Below are 27,654 nucleotides of genomic sequence, written 5' to 3'. Positions count from 1 at the left end.
TTATACCCACGCAGGGGCTAAAAGAAGGTGGTACAATTATAGAAGCAAGACTTATATACATATAAGGTCATATGGAAATGCACAGTTGACAGGTAGGAGGGGCTAACAGTTTTCAAGGACTAGTAGACACATTACTGTCGGTTACTAATTACTAACAGCTGCAGACCTTACTGGGCATGTGCAAAGTGGGAGGTGCTAAATATAACTTGTCACTAGACAGATTTTCAAGAGTAGTTAACAGGAAGGTAGGACAGAGCACATGGCGAGCACATGGCAGCATGTGGCAGAGAAAATGGCTGCCATGAATACAAATGGATTCTGCGAAATGTTCACAATAGTTGCTAAATGCAAGATGTCTTCTGCTAATGCTTAATCTAATCACTACTAAATTACAACAGATGACCCTTTCAGCATTAGCTGAAGACATTTGTCTTTCTGGGATAATCTAAATATTCATCTTGTATATTTATGCTCATCATTTCAGCTATTTCCTTATCTAACATGTGTTGTGCTTTCATTTCTGTAATATTTCTTTTGGTAGGCATACAAGCAGTAATACACATGGAGCAGAACATTGTACCACACTGAATACAGATACAGCATGTGAAAAATATTGCAATCATTACCCACAGGATAGTCAGTAGTTTCCAGCCCCAAGCGGAAACAAGAGCCCAAAACCATCCAGAAAAAGTCCAAGCACCAGTCTCTGTGTGAATTTCTGCAGCAATTTTATGCAATTGAGATATTGCATCATATACTGAAGGTGAGTGATCTGGAATGAAAACGCAGCAACTACTACTACCGATGATGCAACATGCACCACCTCGATCAGCTAATATCACATCTAGTACCATACGATTTTGGAGCGCTACAATCCTTGCAATTTGGAGCTCCTCGGTAATATTCCCAAGTGCCAGAGCTGCCTGATTGGTAACAGCTTCCACAACCCTAGTCAATCATCTCACTTTCCTACTGTTTAATGCAGCACCCACAAAGGAGAACAACCTTAAATTAAAATCAACATATTGTTGCAGGCTAGTGTCCGTTTGGTCTACCTCGTTTGTACTTATTGTCCTTTATATCTATTTTTAATGATGTCATTGAACAGTTTAAAATCTCTGTGATATGATGCAGGTGCCAAAAACACAGGGGGTAATAGAAAAGATACATAACACACACCTTACCACCCAACAGGTAGTTTCTAATATCCATAGTTACCACAAACAAAACATGTATTATGTGAAGCTGTAAAACTACTATTATTTACACCCTCAATAGTTAAAATCTAGGTACAATCACTTGTCCCCACGGGAATTCGCCCAATGCTACGTATACATAAATCTGCTTTAGTTTTTGTAACAGAAATCACAAATTGTTCTTTCTTGTCAGAGTCTCTTATGTTTGTGAAGACATATGGTATTGAAACATTGTCTGGTTGATACTCTTCCCATTCCCATTTAGTTCCTTTGGCTTGGGGATACCCATCTTTGTCTTGGTAGCATACTTTATTAAAGCAAAAAATAAGTCATCCCTCTGTACGTTTTCCAGATGCAAACAAAAGCGTATACCAAGCTTGACAAGAACCATTGTGTGAAAAAGGAAGATTAATGAAAGGTGTTCCTCCTTTCTTTTGATGCGCAGGTATCATTTGACATACCCAACAATTAATAGTATTTGTAGCATTATGAGTATGATGCAACAACTGAATGAAAGTATTATTGAAGTACGATTGATGGTGCTTCTGCTCCTGATAGGGAAGCATAAAGTAATAGTGATCCTCTGGTACTGGAGTAGTGGCAACAAAAAACTCACGAGCAGGAGCCTTCTTTTCAACCACGCAGGTGATTATTGCTATAACCACCAAAACAACAACAAACCCCATAGTACTAATGATCACTTTGTTATTCATTTTAGCAACAGTGATAATCGACCCTTCCAGAAATGAATTAAAAACAATTGTTGGAGCTCTTATCCATGGGCAGCCGCTGATTTCTTCACCACGGGCCAAGAAAGGTGTCACTACTCTAATGCATGGCTGATTCCCCCCCCCCCTTGCCACATTGGCTCTCCGTTTCACTAACCCAAGGCGGTAGCTCAACCAGTTTTTTTTAGCACTACAGATTCTTTCCTCGGTCTCAAATTATATCGCGACACTCCAGAAATCGTATGGTCCGGATAGAACCCCGCAGATTCATCAGGTGATATAGCATGGCCTTTCTCCGTAGTCAAAATCTCTCGATGATCGGTCAGCACAGCAGGTTCCACAAAGGTAGGTAGCACTCTCTTGCAATGAGTACTATGGACCCAATTCTTTCGGTTCGTCACTCGAACTGCTGTCCTTGTCACAAGGAGCACCTGCTCTGGGCCTCGCCACCTTGGTTCCAAGCTGCTTGTTCTTTCAAAGGACTTATCATTCACCTGGTCACCAGGTTGGAGTTCATGGCCTTCACCTGTAGATCTGTCAGGAAGTGCTTCTCGAACCTGTTGATGAATAGAAACCAAATTGTCGGGTAACTGTGCCAAATAATCATTCATCAGGACACAAGGTACATCATATACAGAATTTGGCTTAGGAACTCCCCAAATATTCATTGGCCTTCCAAATACTATTTCATAGGGAGTAAGGCCTGTTTGAGAGTGTGGCACTGACCTAATAGACAATAATGCCAACGGTAATGCATCCGGCCAAGTTAAAGATGTGGAAGCCTGTATCTTCGCTAACTTCAGCTTCAAAGTAGCATTATACATTTCTACCAACCCTGCTGATTGTGGGTGGAAAACAGCATGGAACTTCTGTTTGATCCCTAATCCTTTCAGGACATACTTAATAACTTCCCCAACAAAATGAGGTCCGTTATCATTCCATAAAAGTCTGCAAACACCAAACCTAGAGAAAACTTATTTCAAAAGCATCTTCGCTGTGGTAATTGCAGTATTATCCTTTGTGGGGTACGCCTCTATCCATTTACTGAAGGCACATACCACCACCAAGACATACTTTAAATTGTTGCAGCGTTCATGCTGAATATGATCCATTTGTAGAACTTCGAAAGGTGCAGTTGGTTTAGCAAACCCTCCCGCAGGAGTTTGTGTCCCTTTTCCAGGATTGTATTGTAAACAGATCAAACAAGACTGTACTACTCTCTTAGCTGTACTGGAAATTTCTGGATGCTCCCAAACTTGCGTAAGCAACTTCGTTATTGTTGAAGCTCTAACATGTGCCAGCCCATGTGCTATCTGAACCATAGGTTGTACAAAAGCTATAGGCAATTTCCATTTATCCATCTGCTTATTCCGCCACCAGCCCTCATCATCCAATTCTCCTTCTTCAGACCATTGCTCACATTCTTTCACAGAAGCAGATTTCTGTATATCTAATACGTCTTGTCTAGCATTATGCCAGTGTTCAGCTTGTGACTTCACTACATACATAGAAGTAGTACTTCGCTGCATCACAGTCTCACGTGCTACGCGGTCCGCAAGGGCATTACCTTGCCCTATCTTATCGGTCACTTTCTTGTGTGCACAACATTTCACAATAGCTATTTTCTTTGGATATGTCAATGCAGTCAAGAGGTTCTGCACTAATTCTCCGTGCATTATCTGCATCCCGTGGGATGTGAGAAAGCCTCTGTCCTTCCAAAGCAAACCAAAATCATGAGCCACTCCAAAAGCATAGTGGCTGTCTGTATAAATGTTCACACATAAGTCAGTACTAAGCTCACATGCTCGTGTCAAAGCTATTAGTTCAGCTGCTTGAGCTGACTTCTGTGGTATACGAGCTGTATCCACTACCGTGTGTATTGTGGTGATTGCATATGCAGCTGAGGTCATAACATCTGGCAACTTCAAACAAGACCCATCAACCCACAATTCCTCGTCTACATCTGGAAGGGGCGCATCTTGCAAATCAATACGACCCTTTGTCTGTTCTTCGGTAAGGAATATAAAATCATGTGTTTCTTGTGACTGAGGCTGAGTCACCGGATATGGCAACAAAGTGGCTGGATTTAGTGTTGCACATCTCTTCAGTGCAATGTGAGGAGCCAGCAATGTCAATTCATATCCTGTCAGGCGAGCGCTAGTTAAATGTTGCGTCTTTGTTTGATTTAAAAGAGCATCAACCGCATGGGGTACTAACACTGACAGCTTATGTGACAAAACTATCCCTTCACTCTGACGTATTGACACAGCTGTTGCCGCAACTGAACGAAAATACCTAGGCAACACTTGAGCGACAGGATCAAGTACTGCTGAAAAATATGCACAGGGACGCTACTTATCGCCATGTGTCTGTACTAAAACTGACAAGGCACATCCATCTTTCTCATGTACGTAAAGTGCAAAAGGCTTTGTGTAATCTGGAGTACCTAACACTGGTGCTGAACAAAGGGATTGTTGTAGCTGCCGGAAAGCAGTCTCACATTCATCTGTCCATGGGAGGGGCATTGGAGTATCTTTAGTCAAAAGTGCTAGCAAAGGTTTGACAATGTGTGAAAACCCTAATATCCATTGCCTACAAAAAGAAGTAAGACCAAGGAATGCACGAACATCTTTCTGAGTGGAGGGTACTGGTGTGTCTAAAATTGCTTGAATCCGATCTGATGTAAGTGCACGGCCCTCCTTAGACAAAAGGTGACCTAAATAGGTTACCTTTTGTCTACAATATTGCAATTTCTTTTGTGACACTTTATGACGGTGTGAAGCAAGAAAAGAAAGCAAGGACAAAGTGCACTTTTCACATTTGCTCAGGGGTATCAGCTGCCAACAAAATATCATCGACATATTGTATGAGAGCCACACCTTCAGGCAAAACAAAAGAATCAAGTTGTCGTTTTAACGCTTGACTATAAATACCAGGACTCTCAGTATAGCCTTGAGGAACTCTGAAAAATCTACACGATTGTTTATTGAAAGTAAAACCAAACAAATATCGGCTGTCAGGATGAATAGGAATCGAAAAGAAAGCATTCTTCAAGTCTATCGCAGAGAACGTAGTTGCTGTCGGGGGAACCAAAGTAAGAAGTGTTGTGATGTCAGATACCACAGGATATTATGGTACCACAATCTTATTCACTTCTCGTAAATCAATAATGAGTCAGTAAATCCTAGTATCAGTATCCTTTTTCAGAATGGGAAGAATCGGACTGTTACAAACATTATACGGAACTTCTTCAACAACTCCAACTGCAATAAGATCATGCACAATTCGTGTGAGTGCTTCTTCGCCCTCCTGTGAAATTTTGTTTTGAGGCAAACGTGGCAATACAGCTCCCTCCTTGACACTAATATTTACCGGTGGAATAATCATTTGTCCCACATCAGTATCTGAAGTGGCCCACGAAGTACTAGGGAGTGAAGCTAATGCAATATCCTCTTTAACAAGACAAACTCTTTCCATCACAGGGTGATTATCATTCAAAATAAAACACACCCCTTCAGGAGAGCATCGTATTGTAGCCCTGAAATACTTGAGCATATCAAGACCCTCAATATTGTCTGGTGTATTTGGAGAAAGCAAAAACAGACATGGAGCAGTACATTTATCAACATGGAAGGCAAGTGGTTGTGACAATGGGCTAGGGGAAGGTATTACATCGAAACCTATCGATGTAATGGTTAAGCCAGACAGGGGAGCCTTTGGAACCAATCGTTTAGACGAGGCACTACGAGTAGCTCCTGTATCAACCAGAAACTGATCAGTAGAACCCAAAACATGTGCTGCAACATAGGGACCCCTCTGATCTACTGGAACTTCAACTGATTCCTTACCCCATCCTAGGCAATCCTATGCATAAGCAGAATCTTGGAAATCAGGCTGCACATAGTTAGACATCTGGTATTGGTTCCGTCTATCAAAAGTGTTAAACCCATCCTGCCCTCGTGCATTAGCATCAACCCTAGCATGATCATTCGTGCTTCTTCTAGGCCCTGAATATCCTGAGCGATTTCTCATTTGTCCCCGACCACGTAAACACTGCTGAACACGTAGTGCTGGACAATCAGCAGCCCAATGCCCAAATTTCTTACAATACGCACACTGATCAATAGACAAATTCGAACGAGTGTAAGAAGAACCATAAGATTCACGTCCACCTCTATCACTACCTCTAAAAGGCGGACCATAAGCTTGAGCCAACATAACCTTCGTCTTTAATTCTTTAATCTTTTTATCCTCGCTACCTTTTGCTTATAATTCCTGACATTCATAATACTCAGCCATAGTCAAAAGAGAAACCGGAGTAGAGGTAGTCCATGAACTTTCACTAGCTTTTAAACGACTAGCTATTCCTGGTAACAGATTTGCTACATATTTATCGACGAACAAATGTCTGCCCGTATCATCTGACAATAACTGGCCGCTAAAATCATGAAATGCTTCTTCAAAGCGTGTAAAGAAATCAGAGACCGATTCATCTGCCTTTTGCTTACAAGACGCTATAACAGTCTAATCTATCTTTTTAAGGGGAATAATCTTTTTTAACTTAACTAATATGGCTGCGGGAAGATCTAGAATCAACTGATACAGCTTTTTCGCAGGTTCCCTATCCCCGTCCATCTGTTCTAATTCTTTCCATGACGCCCCAAAAACTACACGATCATAAACCTTACGAACAGTTCTCCACATATCTGGCGGTAATATCAATCTGAAAAATAAATCAATGTCAGCCAAAGTCATAGTACAAGAACTAATTGCTCCCTCAACTTCCTCATAAAAGGCGGCTGGATTTTTCCGTGGGTCAGGTAATGCTGTTTTAAGTGCCATTACATCTGCCCTATTCCAAGGAGTATACACCCAATTATAAATAAAATAACCCTTAGCATCAACAGAAGTTTTATCATCACTTGTACCCAATCCTTTAGGAGGAACATACAAAGGCGTGGCCTCCCGCATTGGTTTTGCGTGAACTATCAAAGTCTTTTCTGTTCCAAAGATGGAAGCTTGCACCCCACCGGTCTGAGATGTCCGTCCAACTACGTCCACGGCCCTTTTCTCCTCTTGCAAACGGACTGCTGCAACACATAATTTCACCAAACGCCTGATTACATCAGCCACCTGGGAGAAAACAAAAAGACCATCACGCATTTGCATATGATCAGCTGCTACATCATCGGGCTCTAACTCATCAGAATATTTCCGAAATAGTTCAATAGCTTCTGTGCCAAATGCCTCAGTAAAATATCTGCTCCTTTTCCGTCCACCCTTTCATGTTGTCTAAAAGTTCAGAAGCAGGGACAATGCTACGAATTGCTTTACGAGCAATAGATCTAAGCTCAGACTGTCTCGTATCTTCTGTTGCTCCTAACCGGAGACCTCAGTTAACTCATGAGGGGCAGAAGGAATGACATACCGTGGTGGAGGGCGATCTAGTAACAAAAAATCATTGTACGGTTTATTAAGGATAGGATAGAGAGGTTGCCGAACAGTGTATTGCCAGTTACCTGTAATTTGCGTTCTTTCTCTTCTATCTCCTTTAAGTCATTTATTTCTTTCTTTCTCATTTCCAACGCTTTCACATATACATTCTTCCGCTGCTTTTTCTCAAGCAAGGCTTGCTCATGCTTCACTCGTCCGTGTACTTCTTTCTCCCACATTCGTACACAGTCAAACATATCTTGCCTAGACCTTGGCTTACACATACATTGTTCCACATACTCAATCTTTCGCAAATCAAATGACCCATGCATAGGCCAAAGTAACTCAGGATCCGCACCAGTGTATTTATTCCATAATGTGCTGTACATTATAGAAGAAAGACCATGTTTAACATACATATCTCTATTGGTCGTCCCCTCTGGGGGTGCCAGTTGCGATTCTTACAGTCTCAAATTGGTACCATTACAAAAGCAACACATCCTACGAAGTGCGCTAAAAACAGGCATGCCAAAAATAGTGCAGACTATGCAGTATTATAATTAAAGTAGCACTTGAGGGGCTGTTCAAATCAAAATTAAATTGGAGAAAATTCTCCTCATTACCTTTCTAAATAAATTGCAATTTATATATCAATTCAAAGGACACAAATTGACTAGTCACCCAAAACAGGAGAGCCACAGTAAGTGGTGCTACACTTCATTACCAAACAAAGGCATCAAAACCCACAGCAAGTGCCGTAAAACGGCTCTTACCAATCACAGGGCATCCAGGTTCCAACTGCCAAGTTCTAAAATCGACCAGATGGTCACTGCACGACGAATGAACAAAAAGGATCTCAGTCGAGGACCGGCGCTACCTGGATGGTCAAATCAGAAAGAAGGGAAAAACGCCATGGTTGCCAAGACTCGGGTCTCCTCAGGCATTGATCGTCCGCAGCGAGATCCCAATCCTCCGTCGTGACCAATCCATTGGGCGTCCGAGTCGCCGATGAGTCCCTGTTCGGGCGCCAATTTGTCGAAGTAAGCCTCAGCAAGGCCTACTAGTGCAAGGGGTTCGCCCTTCTCTGCACAAAGTCCTCACACCATATAGGAAGAAGTTGGCACAGAAACTGAAATAAAAGACAAAGTTTATTAAACCTCATGAGGTGGTACTACAGTTCAAACAGCACCCTTCGGTAATGTTTGAAGTAGCACACTGAACTAAGAGAGCATGGTCCTTTTATACCCACGCAGGGGCTAAAAGAAGGTGGTACAATTATAGAAACAAGACTTATATACATATAAGGTCATGTGGAAATGCACAGTCGACAGGTAGGAGGGGCTAACAGTTTTCAAGGACTAGTAGACACATTACTGTTGGTTACTAATTACTAACAGCTGCAGACCTTACTGGGCATGTGCAAAGTGGGAGATGCTAAATATAACTTGTCACTAGACAGATTTTCAAGAGTAGTTAACAGGAAAGTAGGACAGAGCACATGGCAGCATGTGGCAGAGAAAATGGTTGCTAAATACAAGATGTCTTCTGCTAATGCTTAATCTAATCGCTACTAAATTAGAACAGGGGTCCTAACCCTCAAGAAGCAACTCAGAGCTTCTGGAACCTTAGGGTGAGCTGTGGGCTCCTAAAGGACCTTCCAATACCTTCTGGAAGAAGATGCAGAAGTTTGTAGAATATTGGAGAACTTTTGGTAAAAAGCTTCATAAAGAGATCGACCCGACGTTGAGAGTCAAGCCAGCTTACGTCAACCGTGACCGGGCCTGACTTACAGGTTCGTCCTGCTGAAAAGCTCCAGAACCCTAGACTTCCAGGATTTCACCAGGGGCTCCTGGAAAGGCAATCTGACGACGTTGACTCGAAATCGGCTTGCTGTGGAGGGTCGTCCAACATCAGAGAGAAAAAGCTCCAAAAAAGTGACTAAGTCCGAATGTAAAAAGTTGAACGGGACTTGTGGTGTAGCTAGTGGCAGCCGGCAGCTTTAGGAGGGAGGGGGGTGGGCGGGAAGCACACACACACACACACACTCATTCTTTCACACACAAGCATGCACGCACATCCATTAACAACACTCATAACATTCAAACATGCACTCACTCACCAAACATTCATTTTAAAAGTTCACACACACTCACTCTTTCACACACACGCACGCATGCACGCACATCCATTAACAACACTCATAACATTCAAACATGCATGCACGTACCAAACATTCATTTTAAAACATCACACACACTCATACTTTCACACACGCACGCACATTCATTAACACTCAAACATGCACGCATGCACCATTCATTTTAAAAGATCACACACACTCATTCTTTCACACACACATGGACGCACGCACATCCATTAACAACACTCATAACATTCAAACATTCATGCACGCACCAAACATTCATTTTAAAACATCACACTCACACACACTTTCCTTCAGCCTCGAGGTCCCAAGAGGGTTGGGACTGCTGCCTTCCCTCATTGGCTGACCTTAGGTCAGCCAATGAGGGATGGCAGCAGTCCCAGCCGCGTCACAGAGTGGGATGGGTTAAGTGAGTCTGCTGACCCCAGCCTACTCTGTGACGAAGTGTCACTGATTGACACTTACCCTTGGCACCTTAGGGCTTAAACCTGAAGCGCCCAGGTCGAAGTCAATGGGTGACGCTTTCCTCGTCACCCAGGGGAAGGCCTCGAGGCACCTTTGCTGATCCGAGGAGGTCACGCCCATAGGAGCTGTGACCTCCTCAGCCCAGCAAAGTTCAGCTCAGGGAGCCGGGAGTCTGCGCAAATCACGTATGTCTCACTCCTGGTTGTCTGAGCTGAAAATGAAGAGTTTCTGTCAGGCTGACCTAAAGGACGGGACGCGCCTGCGTGCAGCGTGTTCAAGGAGGGCTCCTGGGATGTCAGATCAAGATTCAACTTTGCCCCCCAGACGAAGTCCAAACATAGAATTCTTCACCGAGGTCTCCTGCAATGCACATCCCAAGAGGGCTCCAGTGAGGTCGAATCGGATTGGTGACTCCGTCCCTCTGAAGAAGATCTTTAAGAAAAAGACTAAGGCGGTCATTACAACATTGGCGGTAAAAGCTGCTTACCGCCGTGCAGAAGACCACCGACACACCGCCGCGGGCGCGGAATTCCGCCACAGCTATTATGACCCACAGCACGGGATCCGCAAAAATTCAGACACCCACACAAGTCCGCCACACCAAAGGTCAGTGAGAAACTGGCGATAACAAAACCTCCTCCGTCACGCAACAGAAATACGCCCACACTATCACGACACACGAATCCATGCAGCGGTCCTTCAACTGCGGTATTCCATTGGCGGTACACACCGCTGCGCTCAAAATACACACACTCTTACAAAAAACTACCACATTGGACAATTCAAAATACACACACCTGATACTCATACACACACCACTCCCACACACCCATTACAATATAAAACACTCACCCACATCACCCACAAACCCCCACGACCAAAAATTCCAAAAGAAGGCCAGAGAGAGACACCACCAGCAAGAACAACAGCATCCACCGGCACACAACACTATCACCCACAGAACTTCCACGCACCTCACACAACACACCACCACATATCAGCACACTTATCACTACACACTCCACCCCACACATCACCTACACCACACCATGGCACGGCAAAGACACCCCAGGTTCTCGGAGGAGGAGCTCAGGGTCATGGTGGAGGAAACCGTCCGGGTAGAGCCACAGCTACTCGGATCACAGGTGCAGCACACCTCAATTGCAAGGAAGATGGAGCTATGGCGAAGAATAGTGGAGAGGGTCAACGCAGTGGGACAGCACCCAAGAAATCGGGAGGACATCAGGAAGAGGTGGAACGACCTACGGGGGAAGGTGCGTTCCGTGGTCTCAAGACACCACCAGGTGGTTCAGCGGACTGGCGGCGGACCCCCACCTCCTCCCCCACAACTAACAACATGGGAGGAGCAGGTCTTGGCGATTCTGCATCCTGAGGGCCTCACATGAGTAGGTGGAGGAATGGACTCTGGTAAGACAAATCTTAATTATTACATCCCCCACCCTACCTGCATGCTATCACATACCCACACCCTCACCCCCAGCACCCCAACTCCTCACATATGTCCCAACATCACAAACCACCCATCCCAACACCAAGCACTGCATGCAACAACAAAGCATGGACACCCATCACTAAACCATGCCCACTGCACATACCCATACAACCCCCTAAACCATCATCACACAAGGTCCCACACAGGAATGCAAGCACTGGGGTACATGGTCACCCACCCATTGCACACCATGACACACACAGGTGTAATAACCATCCTTTTATACCCCTGCAGGACCCCTATCCAATGTCACCGGACAGGAGGGTCCACACATGTCCACACCACCAACAGAAGAGGCACCCAGTGATGACAGCAGCTCTGTCCAACTGGATCTAGATGACCAGCCCGGCCCATCGGGTACCTTGGGACACTCGGTTCCCCTCACCCAGTCACAGGCCACCACAGACCTTCCCCCCTATGGAAACACCAGCACAGCACCCACCCAGCGGGCCCATACCTCCATCCCCAGGACACGTCAATCAGCTGTGTGTCCACCACTACAGGGAACCCAGGATAACCCACCACCCCCACAACAATAGGGACCTGGGGGCAGTGGTAGTGGGCACACGGTCCAGGGGACGGAGGCCCAGGAACACAGGGGATCTGGGAGGGCTGCTGTGCGACAGGGGGCGGACAGGCCAAGGGAACCCACTCTCCACGAGGCCCTCTCCTCCATCATGGGAGCCTACCACCACTCCCAGGAGACAATGGCAACGGTACTGGCCAAGTTTCAGGAGACCCAGCGCCTGCAGGAGGAACAGTATATGGGCTTCAGGGAGGAACTCAGAACCATCAGCTCCACCCTGGGCACCATCATAGGGGTGTTGAAGGAAGTACTCAACACCAGGAAGGACACTGTGGCACTACAAGGGTCCCCTGACACTAGCATGGACGATGAACTGCCCACCACCTCCGCTAGCGCTACTGGACAGGACGCCCCACCACAGGACCACCACACCAGTACCCCACCCCATGCAGAGGGAGAACCACCCCGCAAACGGTCCCTGAGATCCAGGACAAAGACAGAGCACGATGCCAAGACCCCTGCCAAGAAATGAGACCACCCAGATTCTCATCCTACTGTCCCACTTTGTCACCCTGTCCATACTAAAACTGCCCAAGCTCCACTTCCTATGCCCATTTGGGCAATGCACCTGTGAGTCTAATAGACTGGACTCTGCCATGGACATTCCTCCGCCATCACCCCTCACCATTTCACTAACCCCTCCAATATTGAGCACTAAAATAAACACACTTAAAGCACAAAACAATCTGGAGTCTGTCTGTGATTTCGAAATAGTGTATTAGCAATTGCAATGACAAAATGCTTTTTCAATTATAATGTCAACATACCTATGTCACACAGCTCTAGTCCATGAGGAATCTAAGCAGATGTCACACAGTGGGACCCACATCTGTGAAATTGTAAGGGAAAGTGACAACTCAGTGACCATACACTGGGTGAAAACGACAGACAGTAGAGAGGTAGTAGTGTTAAAGTACATGTAGTAGGCAGGTCTGTACTCTTACCTGTGTCTCACTGGAAATATTGCTGGATCACTGAGTCCCTGTTGTTCATGTCTTCTTCCTCTGCTTCCTCGTCTTCACTGTCCACAGGCTCCACAGCTGCAACAACACCGCCATCTGGACCATCCTCCTGCAGAAAAGGCACCTGTCGTCGCAAAGCCAAGTTGTGAAGCATACAGCAGGCCACGATGATCTGACACACCTTCTTTGGTGAGTAGAATAGGGATCCACCTGTCATACGGAGGCACCTGAACCTGGCCTTCAGGAGGCCGAAGGTCCGCTCAATCACCCTCCTAGTTCGCCCATGGGCCTCATTGTAGCGTTCCTCTGCCCTTGTCCTGGGATTCCTCACTGGGGTCAGTAGCCATGACAGGTTGGGGTAACCAGAATCACCGGCAAATGGTGAGGGACAACTGTTAGACACGCATTAACCTGGAGGGATATCCCCAGACCCATACAACCATTCCCACTGACTTGCCTCCAGGTGCTCACCTAATAGCCACACACGGTGCCTCTGGAGTTGACCCATCACATAAGGGATGCTGCTATTCCGCAGGATGTACGCGTCATGCACTGAGCCAGGGAACTTGGCATTCACATGGGAGATGTACTGGTCTGCCAAACATACTATCTGTACATTCATAGAATGATAATTCTTCCGGTTTCTGTCCACCTGTTCACTCCTGTGGGGGGGACCAAAGCCACATGGGTCCCATCAATGGCACCTATGATGTTCGGGATATGTCCCAGGGCATAGAAATCACCATTCACTGTAGGCAAATCCTCCACCTGAGGGAAAACGATGTAGCTCCGCATGTGTTTCAGAAGGGCAGACAACACTCTGGACAATACGTTGGAAAACATAGGCTGGGACATCCCTGATGCTATGGCCACTGTTGTTTGAAAAGACCCACTTCCAAGGAAATGGAGCACTGACAGCACCTGCACTTGAGGGGGAATTCCTGTGGGATGGCGGATTGCTGACATCAGATCTGGCTCCAACTGGGTACACAGTTCCTGGACTGTGGCACGGTCAAGCCTGTATGTGATAATCACATGTCGCTCCTCCATTGTCGAGAGGTCCACCAACGGTCGGTACACCGGAGGATGCCGCCATCTCCTCACATGTCCCAGCGGACGGTGCCTATGAGGGACAACAGCGAGCATAGAGTCAAACAACTCAGAGGTACGTACCCACAGTTTACCCAGAACACCAATCATACACAAAAGGTGGCCTGTATGTCTGTTGAGTCTAGGCCTCGGTATGTGTGACGCAGTTGAAAATGAAGCCATGTGGGCCCCTGAAATGGTGGCTGCCTGACCTGTAAAATGGGACAATGGGATGTGAGGTAACTGCGCTGGCATTGTACACCGTCGCGGTAGGCGGTCGTAGATCGCGGCGCAATGCTGCATTGGTTAACATTGGACCCTATGGGTCCCAGAAGCCAATGACGATGTACGCCGGCGGTGACGGTACGCACCGCCGCGGACATGACCGCCATTTTCTATCTGTTCAATCACTCGATACCTGATCTTCGACAGGAGCGGACCTACACTGCAAGTGCTGCTGTGACTTCTGTCTGGCAAAGACAATGGCTCGAGTGTCTGGGGAAAGGGCCTGTAGGAGGCTGGACTGGCTTGTAGTGAGTACCAAGGGGTACCTACACCTTGCACCAGGCCCAGATATCCCTTATTAGTGTAGAGGGGTGTCTAGCAACTTAGGCTGATAGAAAAGGTAGCTTAGCAGAGCAGCTTAGGCTGAACTAGGAGACGAGTGAAGCTCCTATAGTACCACTAGTGTCATATGCACAATATCATAAGAAAACACAATACACAGATATACTAAAAATAAAGGTACTTTATTTTTATGACAATATGCCAAAAGTATCTCAGTGAGTACCCTCAGTATGAGGATAGCAAATATACACAAGATATATGTACACAATACCAAAATATGCAGTAATAGCAATAGAAAACAGTGCAAACAATGTATAGTCACAATAGAATGCAATGGGGGACATAGGGATAGGGGCAACACAAACCATATACTCTAGAAGTGGAATGCGAACCACAAATGGACCCCAAACCTATGTGACCTCGTAGAGGGTCGCTGGGACTGTAAGAAAACAGTGAGGGTTAGAAAAATAGCCCACCCCAAGACCCTGAAAAGTGGGTGCAAAGTGCACCTAAGTTCCCCAAAGAGCACAGAAGTCGTGATAGGGGAATTCTGCAGGAAAGACCAACACCAGCAATGCAACAACAATGGATTTCCAGACGAGGGTACCTGTGGAACAAGGGGACCAAGTCCAAAAGTCACGAGCAAGTCGGGAGTGGGCAGATGCCCAGGAAATGCCAGCTGTGGGTGCAAAGAAGCTGCCACCGGATGGTAGAAGCTGAGGATTCTGCATGAACGACAAGGGCTAGAAACTTCCCCTTTGGAGGATGGATGTCCCACGTCGTGCAGAAGTGTTTTCCCGCAGAAAGACCGCAAACAAGCCTTGCTAGCTGCAAGGGTCGCGGTTAGGGTTTTTGGATGCTGCAGTGGCCCAGGAGGGACCAGGATGTCACCAATTGCGTGAGGGGACAGAGGGGGCGTCCAGCAAGACAAAGAGCTTACTCAAAAGCAAGCAGCACCCGCAGAAGTGCCGGAACAGGCACTACAAAGTGGAGTGAATCGGTGCTCACCCGAAGTTGCACAAGAGAGTCCCACGCCGCTGGAGGACAACTTAGGAGGTCGTGCAATGCAGGTTAGAGTGCCGGGGACCCAGGCTTGGCTGTGCACAAAGGAAATCCTCGGTGTGTGCACAGGAGCCGGAGTAGCTGCAAAACACGCGGTTCCCAGCAATGCAGTCTAGCGTGGGGAGGCAAGGACTTACCTCCACCAAACTTGGACTGAAGAGTCACTGGACTATGGGAGTCACTTGGACAGAGTTGCTGAGTTCAAGGGACCTCGCTCGTCATGCTGAGAGGAGACCCAGAGGACCGGTGATGCAGTTCTTTGGTGCCTGCGGTTGCAGGGGGAAGATTCCGTCGACCCACGGGAGATTTCTTCGGAGCTTCTAGTGCAGAGAGGAGGCAGACTACCCCCACAGCATGCACCACCAGGAAAACAGTCGAGAAGGCGGCAGGATCAGCGTTACAGTGTCGCAGTAGTCGTCTTTGCTACTTTGTTGCAGTTTTGCAGGCTTCCAGCGTGGTCAGCAGTCGATTCCTTGGCAGAAGGTGAAGAGAGAGATGCAGAGGAACTCGGATGAGCTCTTGCATTCGTTATCTAAGGAATTCCCCAAAGCAGAGACCCTAAATAGCCAGAAAAGGAGGTTTGGCTACTTAGGAGAGAGGATAGGCTAGCAACACCTGAAGGAGCCTATCAGAAGGAGTCTCTGACGTCACCTGCTGGCACTGGCCACTCAGAGCAGTCCAGTGTGCTAGCAGCACCTCTGTTTCCAAGATGGCAGAGGTCTGGAGCACACTGGAGGAGCTCTGGGCACCTCCCAGGGGAAGTGCAGGTCAGGGGAGTGGTCACTCCCCTTTCCTTTGTCCAGTATCGCGCCAGAGCAGGGCTGAGGGATCCCTGAACCGGTGTAGATTGGCTTATGCAGAGATGGGCACCATCTGTGCCCATCAAAGCATTTCCAGAGGCTGGGGGAGGCTACTCCTCCCCTGCCTTAACACCTTTTTCCAAAGGGAGAGGGTGTAACACCCTCTCTCTGAGGAAGTCCTTTGTTCTGCCCTCCTGGGCCAAGCCTGGCTGGACCGCAGGAGGACAGAAACCTGTCTGAGGGGTTGGCAGCAGCAGCAGCTGCAGTGAAACCCTGGGAAAGGTAGTTTGGCAGTACCCGGGTCTGAGCTAGAGACTCGGGGGATCATGGAATTGTCTCCCCAATGCCAGAATGGCATTGGGGTGACAATTCCATGATCTTAGACATGTTACATGGCCATGTTCAGAGTTACCATTGTGACGCTATACATATGTCGTGACATATGTATAGTGCACGCGTGTAATGGTGTCCCCGCACTCACAAAGTCCGGGGAATTTGACCTGAACAATGTGGGAGCACCTTGGCTAGTGCCAGGGTGCCCACACACTAAGTAACTTAGCACCCAACCTTTACCAGGTAAAGGTTAGACATATAGGTGACTTATAAGTTACTTAAGTGCAGTGGTAAATGGCTGTGAAATAACGTGGACGTTATTTCACTCAGGCTGCACTAGCAGGCCTGTGTAAGAATGGTCAGATCTCCCTATGGGTGGCACAAGAAATGCTGCAGCCCATAGGGATCTCCTGGAACCCCAATACCCTGGGTACCTCAGTACCATATACTAGGGAATTATAAGGGTGTTCCAGTATGCCAATGTAAATTGGTGAAATTGGTCCTATCACCCCTGCTGCCCTCATTGAGGAGGCCATTGACCTCCTCAGGTCCCTCACTGTTGGGCAGTCTACCATTTTGAATGCCATCCAGGGTGTAGAGAGGCAGTTGCAAAAACCAATGCATTCCTGGAGGGCATTCATTCTGGTCAGGCTGCCCTTCAGCGAGCTTTTCAGACTCTGGCCTCAGCACTGATGGCAGCCATTGTCCCCGTCTCTAGCCTCCCCCCTCCAACTTCCTCCACCCCGACCCAATCCCCTGTACCTCAGCCTATCCCAAGCACGCCTACAGCCCAACATGCACACACGTCAACACACAAGGGAAGCTCAGGCATACATAAGCACCACACATCCCACAGGCACTCACGCAAGCATCACACACATGCAGACACACCAACATCCACTGCCTCCACTGTGCCCCCCTCCTCCTCGTCTCCCTCCTCCCTCCCAGTCTTGTCTACACTCACACCTGCATGCACTACCTCTACAGCCACTACGTCCCTCTCCAGCACACCCACCAAACCTCGCTCAAGTGCAGTCACCACCCCCACTACCATTCACGCGTCTCCTGTGTCCTCTCCCAGTGTGTCTGTGACGCCCTGTCCCAAGATACTCAAATGCAGGCACACACCCACCCAACAGCCATCCACCTCACGACAGCCTCCAGCGCATGCACCTTCACCCAAAGTCACCAAACGTACACCTCCTACAACCACCACCTCTTCCTCCACTCCCAAACCCCCTCCAGCTACCCGTCCCAGTGTGTCCAAAAAACTTTTCCTGTCCAACCTTGACCTCTTTCCCACACCTCCCCCACCCCATCCGTCTCATAGGTCCCGAACTAGCACCTCAGCCACAACATCTCGGGGACCAGTGGTGCCTGTAGTCACCGGAATCTGGAGTGCACCGGCCACCAGGGCAGCCAGTGTGGCATGGAGCCACAGCACAGACAGTCCCCCACCTGTGAAGCATCAAAAGTTGGCCAGTGCCCGGCGGGAGAGGGGGAAGACTCCAGCAACCAAAGCCGCTCCCAGGGGTCCTGGTGGGAGTGTGGAGTCAGCTGTGACACCTTCCAAGGTGGGGAAGGGTCACAAGAAACCCGGCAAGTCTGGGAAGAGCAGCACGGGGGAGAAGACCGCCATCATCCCCGATGCCCAGGAGCCCACCTCCAGCACAAGCCCAGCTGCCAAGGACAGGACCGCCAGCACTAGCCCACCTGCCCAGGAGGGGCCCGCCAGCACTAGCCACGCTGGGCTATGAAGGACCGCCAGCAAAAGCCCCGCTGGGCCATGAAGGACCGCCAGCAGCTGAGACCCTGCAATGGAGACTGCCATCTCAAGCACCGCTGAACAGGGCACTGCCGCCTCAAGCACCGCTGAACAGGGCACCGCCGTCTCAAGCACCGCTGAACAGGGCACTGCCGTCTCAAGCACCGCTGAACAGGGCACCGCCATCTCAAGCACCGCTGCACAGGGCACCTCCGTCTCAAGCACCGCTGAACAGGGCACCGCCATCTCAAGCACCGCTGAACAAGGCACCGCCGTCTCAAGCACCGCTGAACAGGGCACCACCTTCTCAAGCACCGCTGCACAGGGCACCGCCGTCTCAAGCACCGCTGAGCAGGGCACCGCCGTCTCAAGCACCGCTGGCCCATGAGCGGCAAGGGCACTGACGCAACTGAGTCCGTCACGGGGTGAATGATGCATTCTGGGCACCAAGCCCCCTCCAGAACCAGTGGAGAAAACCATCCACTACCCCAATCCTTGGCAGGATGAAGCACTCTGGGCACAAAGCCCCCTCCAGAACCAGTGGAGAAAAGCATCCACTACACCAATCCTTGGCAGGATGAAGCACTCTGGGCACCAAGCCCCCTCCAGAACCAGTGGAGAAAAGCATCCACTACACCAATCCTTGGCAGGATGAAGCACTCTGGGCACCAAGCCCCCTCCAGAACCAGTGGAGAAAGGCTTCCACTACCCCAATCCTTGGCAGGATGAAGCACTCTGGGCACCAAGCCCCCTCCAGAACCAGTGGAGAAAAGCATCCACTACACCAATCCTTGGCAGGATGAAGCACTCTGGGCACCAAGCCCCCTCCAGAACCAGTGGAGAAAAGCATCTACTACACCAATCCTTGCCTTGATGAAGCACTCTGAGCACCATGCCCTCTCCAGAACCAGTGGAGACTGTCATCCACTTGTGAGACTGTGGCTTTGCACTCCCCAGGATTGAACAGTGGGCAAACCAACCACTGTAGAGACTTGAGAGACTGTGGCTTTGCACTCCCCAGGATTGAACAGTGGGCAAACCAACCACTGTAAAGACTTGAGAGACTGTGGCTTTGCACTCCCCAGAATTGAACAGTGGGCAAACCAACCACTGTAGAGACTGTGGCTTTGCACTCCCCAGGATATGGCAGTGGGCAAACCACCCACAGGAGAGACTTGAGAGACTGTGGCTTTGCACTCCCCAGGATATGGCAGTGGGCATCCCACCCACTGTAGAGACTTGTGAGACTGTGGCTTTGCACTCCCCAGGATTGAACAGTGGGCAAACCACCCACTGTAGAGACTTGTGAGACTGTTGCTTTGCACTCCCCAGGATTGAACAGTGGGCAAAACACCCATTGTAGAGACTTGTGACACTGTGGCTTTGCACTCCCCAGGATGGAACAGTGGGAATGTGGCCCCCTTGTGGAATTGGCGTCGTGCACTCAAGCGGCTGAGGTGCCCCCCCCCTTTCCCTCCCCCTGAGGTGCCTGTTTAGTTGGTCTCTGATGCCCCTGCAGTGTTCTCTCCGTCATGTCGGGGATCTTGTGTGGGCCTCGCCCATACCGTGTGGTCCCAGTGCTCCACAGGCTTTCTTAGAACACTACCTGGACTACTATGCTTGGTATATATTATGTACATGGTGCATGTATATATTTCTGCCTACTTGCTTTTAATATATTACAATAGGTACACTCATTTTCTATTGTCTTTGCATTCTTCCAAGGGGCTTGGGGGGTGTAACTGTGATGTATTGATATGCATTAGTGTGTGTGTTGTAGTAGGTGAGGGTGGGGGTGTTTTTACGTGTGTTTCCCTGTTTTTTCCCTCACCTCTCCCCTGTGTCGTAGGTGCAGTACTCACCGTGGTCTTCGCCGCCGGCGTTCGTGCTCCTGGTAGAGGAGCAGGAAGACTATTGCAGGGAGAATTTGGAGTTCCGGGTCCATTGCGTCTTTGTTCCTCGTGGGGTGTGTAGAGGTGAGCGCTTTTCCTTCGGGATTCCTGTTTCAGCCATGTTTTTATCCGCAGTGAATCCACCACGGAAAAGGAGGCGGATTGGCCTGTCATAATAGTGTGGGTGGCACATTGTCCTCCGCCTGTCTGTTGGCGGTGACCGCCACGCTGTTTGTTGGTACCGCCGTGGCGGTCGGAGTATTAAAGTGGCTGTCTTTGTTGGTGGTTTCCGCCACGGTCGTAATTGCAAATTTTTTACTGCCGGCCTTACCGCCGCTTTAACACCGACCGCCAGGGTTGTAATGACCACCTAAGTCCGAAAGTAAACTTTTGACCAAGGCCTCCTGCTTGCTGTAGCTGAGCAGGGCTCCATCGTGGTCGGCCTTAAACTTTGACTTTGACCTGGTCAAGTTGCGACCAGATGAAAACATTGGGACTTTTAGTTTCTAATTGCTGAAAAACATTAATTTTTAAAGATTCATATCTCCGATTCCCTTTATCTCATTTTATTGCGTTTGATGTCAAATTAAAGGTAAAAATATTTCCTATTTTTATAAATTGTTTTGGGATTTTTAAACAGTTTCCTGTGTTTTATGTTATTACTGTTTTGTGATACTTAAATCCTGTACACACTTTGGGCCTCATTATGAGTTTGGAGGGCGGCCTCACTTTGGGTCGGAAGACCGCCAGTTTGGTTTTTATCCCGCTGGCCCTATTATGAGTTTCCCGCTGGCCCACTGGCCAGGCAGGAAACTACCCACAACATTGACACCCGATCATAATCGAGACATCGGCTATGTTGTGGTGCATCGTGTAAAACAGCACCCATCGCTCTATTCACTACCTGTAATTCAGGCAGTGAAAAGCGCAATGGGGCTGCCCATGGAGGCCCCTGCACTGCCTATGGCAAGTCAATGGGCAGTGCAGGGGCCCCCATGGCCCTCCCGGTAACCCCGTCTCCACCAGCCTTTGCATGGCGGTGGCACCACCATGCGAAAGCTGGTGGACACAGGAATCGTAATCCCCAAGGGCAGCACTGTTTGGAGCACTGCGCTGGCGGAATAAGACCACCGGCACCACCAGGCCTTCAGCCAGTGAAAAAGTGGTGGTGCCGGCAGTCAGACTGTGGCACTTTGGCCACGGTCATAATGTGGATGTCGGACCACCTTGGACTACCAGACTCATAATTAGGGCCTTTGTCTCTTAAGTTAAGCCTTGTTGCTCGTTGCCAAAGTACCAAGGGTTGAGACCTAACTGAACCTAGTGGGGGTTAGTGGCCAACTGCCAAGTGTAGGTACTCACCTGCCCTTATCAATAATCCACTTTCCAACACACCCGAACTTCTCTGGCTGGTCCACAGGACACGACCTCAACCTCAAAACAAAAGGTGACACTTGTGAGAACATTGTCTGACCTTATATGTAATTTTAAAGTTGTCTTCCATTTATTCTTATAGTGCGTTATTCCACACAGAAACAGAACTTTTTTTAAACTTCAAAAAATCACAACTTAAGAAGTACTTCCCTGTTTCGGATGATCTTAGTCTTAGAACTTGTAGAAAAATCTGAAGTATGTTTTGTAAATTGGTCTCGGTTAGTCTTTTGAGTGTGTGTCCACATTTATTGATACTGTCAATACAAGAAATGCTTAGCACATCTCCTGGATTAGCCTAACTGCTCAACCAATCTGCAACAAAAATAGATCATTAGGTGATCTGTTTTGCCTCTGGATACCCAGGTGTGGATGCCCAGAATCTCTGCACAGTGTACATTGTTTTTGCATACAATATAGTGTGCCAGATTCTAACAATGGCACACACATCAGCAGGAATAACATCATCAGAAAACAATTAGAAACAATCCAAAGACAAGGCCAGGACAAGGGTACTGTCAAACTAAATATTTATAATGAAAATGAGATAAATATCTCAAAATGTTGGTTTAATATAAAGGGTACAAGAAAGAGTCACCCAAATGTCTAAAGTTTGGGTTGCATTCCCAGTCCTTGCCTCCTATTTATAGTGTCAGAACCAACCTCCTACGGAAGGGAGATCAATGGGGCAGATAGCAGGCACTCCCATTATCTTACTTTGGGGGGTGGGGGGTCCATGTGTTTGAGTTTAGTAGGGGTGGGTTTGGTTTTTGGAGGAGTGGTTTTGGATTTGGGAAGGGTGGGTTGGGATGTGGCAAGGCATATGGGAGGGGTAGATTTACATTTGGGAGAGGTAGTTTGGGATATGGAAGGGGTGGGTTGGTATGTAGAAGGGGTGGAAAGATGTTTTGAAGGGATAGTTTTGGATGTGGAAGGATTCAGGACAAGGGAAAAAAGGAGGTCTTCTTCAGGAAAATGGGTAGGGTGGTTGGCAGGGAGTTTCCTTTGGAAAGTAGAGGTAGTGGTAATGTCTGATGTGTCTGTTGATGTTGCTGGTGCCTGTGGGTCTGCTTTATGGTGTGTACGTCTTAGTTTTTATCTTTAACTGGGTGTCTGTTGTATGGAGGACAGTAGGTGTTCAGTGTGTGTAACATGCAATGTATCTCTGTGTGGATGGGTGTGCTGTAGAGGCTCTGTGATTGGATGTGGTGCCTGTGGATGTGGCGGTACATGTGAGTGTTGGTGTGGATGTTTGTGTCGCAGAAGAGTGTTGTGTCTGCAGGTTTGGTGGTGGTGGTGGGTGTGGATGTTTGTGTTGTTGTAAGTATGCTTGTGGTGGGGATGTGGTGTCTGTATGTTTGTGTGTGCATCTGTGTTTCTTGCTGTGTTTGTATTGAATGTGCTGTTTGTTTGAGTGGGTGCATGCAAATGTGTGAGTGTGCTTTGGATAGGGGTGGGAAGAGGGATTTGGGATGGAGAAGGGGTGGGAGTTGGGGTAGGAGGTTAGGATGGGTGAGAGGCTGCAGTCAGTGAGTAGGCCAGATCCTGGAATGACCTCTGTAGGCCAGACATGGCACCGTGAATGCCACCAAAGTAAGCTAGCATCTGTGTCATCTGACCACTAGGCCCCTGGATGGCATACAGTACTGCAGTCTGGCCTACAGAGATGGTCCACAATAGGTCAATAGCCTCCTCATTGAGCGCAGCCTGGGAGACAGGGCCAGGGTTGGAGGTGTTTTCAGCAAATGCGATGCCACCCCTTTTAGGGTGTTAGATATGGCTAACTGGAGGGGAGCAAGAGGGAGGGTGGAGATGGAAACATGGGTGGTAGACAGTGATGCAGGTAGACTTGTTGCACTAGGGTCCACTACCAATGGGACTGGAAGCCTCCCAAGATGATGTTGAGACACTGGTGGTCTCGGTGCTAGCCACCTCGTCCTCTATGGAAGTAGGTCCCTCAGTGTTGGTGGTGTCCACACTGGTACCACTGTGCCCAGCTTCTTCCCTGCCGAAGTGGCTGCTGCCACCTTCGCCTTAGATACAATTGTCTGAGTGTATCTGTGTAAATAGAATGGAACATGAACTTTGCTCACAAAACAGTTGCCAAGTCTAAATATTAAACCAGGTTAAAGGCTCTCAAACTTCCCTTCTTTATCAGCAGTATCTCATGCATGTAGGAACGAATTCCACAAAGCATTCGCTCACAGTTTAGAAATTCCCCATTCTAGCTCCCATATCATGTAAGCCTCGTCCACTTTTATTTCTCTGCATGACAAATAGCATCAAAAGCATGAGAACTTACACCGGCCTAGTTACATTCCTTGTTCACTTCAGTACAGAGCAAAAACATTTCCACATTTCTAAAAGGTTCATGTTTTGGTCCTGATATTGATTTATCCAAATGGGAAAATCTAACACCTCTGTGAGGTAAACTTGAATCTACATCTGTCCTTTTAAGTATCACTTTCTCACCATCATTGATTTCTCATCTGAGCACACCTAAGTACACTTGAATATCATTTGGGGTACATGAAACTCTGTTACTAATGTGGACACATTCCTGTCGATTTCTGTCAATACAGTTTGGCATAAGAATTCATGTTAGTTGGCACAGACTGGCTTTCAAGCACATTTGTGAAGGACTAAAGCTTCATGACAATCTGCTACTTACTGCATGAACTGATTGAATCTTGCTGTTGGAGCATGTTTCTTGCATCTGTCAGATGTGAAATGATGCCATTGTACACATATTTCCAGTCCTTTTAAGCAGATGCTCATGATCATATTGTCATTGTACTAACTTACGAACGTAAAATCTGAAACATCAACAGTATCATAAGCATATACTATGCCATGTCAGCAATAATAGGGCCTAATTTACCTTATGATGGAGCATCACATGTAACCCAATCCTCAAATGAGACATGTGTGGTACAAATGTCCCTTATAAAATGGAGAAAATACAGTTAACCCTTTTTCTCATTCAGACATGTGTCTGGTCTAAACACTATTTGGCTTGTGATGAGGAAACTAGTGAAAACCTTTAGCACAAAACAATACACCAAACACAGCATAAAACACGTCTTAAAAATGTACACCTCCAAAAATCATCTTTTACATTGGATGTGTATCAACCTTCAAGTTGGTTTCAAACAACATTGCTTAAAATGATAAAAGGTAAACAAGAATAGCTGCATGCAATAAATTACCCCGTTGATGCTGCTGTTGGGCCTTCAACTGTCCATCAAGCTCTGGGTAGGCTACCGCAAGATTGTGTGGGCCATTGAGGAGGCAGGGTGCATGCTTTTGCCTCTTTGGGAGGTCTGGCCAAGCTGGACTTGGCCTGAATTTCTGGTCTAGCGTCAGAGGTCGTCCCACCTCTTCCTGCAAGGCAGGCTGCACAGCTTATGGACCTTCACAGTCCACATCTTCTTTGCAATGGCCTTCCATATGACTCACTTTTTTTATTTTAGTTTATTGAGATCCAAAATTACAATAAAAACATTACAACATAGCATCCATACTCTGACAATAAAATGAAAATACATTACATGAATAGGTCATATTTTATTGCAGAGTAACTCAACAAAGCAGCGATAAAATATGAGATTTCATAATATCAACAAAAATATGTAGATAAGACAGTTTCCTAACAGCCCTACCAGCTTCCTTAATATCCTAAAGAGTCTTCCTTGAACTTCCCCTAAATTTGATCAAATCTCTTACCTCTTTACATTGCAACTTGTAAGCCGCTCCTTATTTCTTACTTTCTTACTTGTTCTCTATAGTGGGGATCGACTGGGTTTGCCACCTTTGAAGTTATAAAGATCTGGCCATTGCAACATATAATAGCTTTATGAATCTGGGAGCTAATCTACTGGTAGTATCATATCCCAATACTATCCACCAGATACTAGGAGCTACTTTGATCCACCAGGCTTTCTCTAGGTGCTTAAATATTTTTTTCTCAAAATTCTTGAATAGGGGCACACAGACCCATAACATCTGTCCAATTTTCAACAGCCCCCACAATACATCGGAAACAGTGCTCAGACCAGTTAGAATTAGCCAGAGCTAAAAATTGTGGGGTTCTATAAAGAAGCCATTTACTGAAATATAGCAGTCTACAACAATTGATTCCTCTCAGAACATTAAAATTCAACCTAATAATTTCCTCCCATATCTTTTTTGTTTATTCTAACCCTTCATACCTTTCCCATTCTTTGATAGCTTTCACACAAAGGTCCAGAACCTTCAGATCTGCGAGCAGCCTTTTCCAATCGCCCGCTCACTTATAGTCTGGGGGTTCCACCAATTCTACTACCACTTTTTGACTATCCCGAATCTGTCCACAATTAATATTACTAAATATGGTGAACATTGCTCTATAGGAGCGAAGGAGCAGGAAATCACCTTGCACTATTTCCCAGATTTCTGACAAACTCGTCCACCTATTGTCCAACGAAATGTCTGCAACCTTCCTAAATCCGACACTCTCCCATTTTCTTACTATATTAGGATCCAACTGAGTGCCAGACTCCCACACCAATTCTGACAGAGTAGTGGAAGCGTTGATATAAGGAACTGTGTATCTCTGGTAGAGATTGACCTGCTTCCTAATAAAAACCCTTATGACTCTTATAGCTAACTTTCTTTTGGTGATTTTGTTAGTTTTACCACATCACGTATGCCATGCACCTTAAAAATCAACTCCAAGAAATCATGCTAAAAAATAATATCATATCATAATAGTCTTTGAGACTGGGAAGTGCCAAACTGCACTTCTCCAATTCTTCATATAAAGTGTTTAGTGCTACTCTGGGAGTTTTATTTTGCCAGATAAAAGATATAAACATAGTCTCCACTTTCCTAAAAAAGGATGTGGTTAAAACACACGGGGTAGCTGAGAACAAAAAGTTAAATAATGGCAGAATAGACATTTTGATCAAAGCAACTTTTCCTAAAATAGTTAAAGAAAGCGATCTCCACCATGCCGACATAGCCTTTACTTTAAAAAGCAAAGGAGCAAAATTAAGATCATATAAATCCTCAACTTTTGAGGAATATCTAATCCACAAATATGTTTTGGGCTGAGCGTTTACACAATGCACAATTTCAGGGAGTAATCTATCCGAGCTGCATGTGCAAAGAATAATGTATTATTTTTTATTATTGATTTATTGCCCCCCCCCCCCAACTTGCTCAAATTGAAAGAATGTCTTAAAGGCTTTTCCTTGTGAGCTTTTGTTGCTGTAGAGAATCAACATAATATCATCAGCATATAATTTTCCTAAAATAATCTTCCCAATCTGCAAAATGGGAGGCCGAATCTCAGTATTCTACCTTACTGCAATTGCTAATGGCTCAAAGACAAAGACAACAAAATTGTTAAGAGTGGGCAGCCCTGCAGAGTCCCTCAACAAACTTGTAATTTACCCAACACTGTGGCGTTTATTATAATATTGGCTTCAGCATTCCCATACATCCTGTGCACCAACCCTGTGATCTGGGAAGGCACCCCAAAATTCGTTAAGATGTCAAGTAGCGTTTCCATGACCACAATGTCAAATGCCTTATTTGCATCCAGTAAAAGAACTGCAGCAGCAGTGACATTGACAAAAAAATAGTCCAGTGCTTCGGCTAGATAATCTGTATTGGTTGCCAACTG

Source organism: Pleurodeles waltl, chromosome 4_2 (assembly GCF_031143425.1).
Source record: "Pleurodeles waltl isolate 20211129_DDA chromosome 4_2, aPleWal1.hap1.20221129, whole genome shotgun sequence".
Taxonomy (NCBI): Eukaryota; Metazoa; Chordata; class Amphibia; order Caudata; family Salamandridae; genus Pleurodeles; species Pleurodeles waltl.
This window is presented reverse-complemented; position numbering follows the sequence as displayed.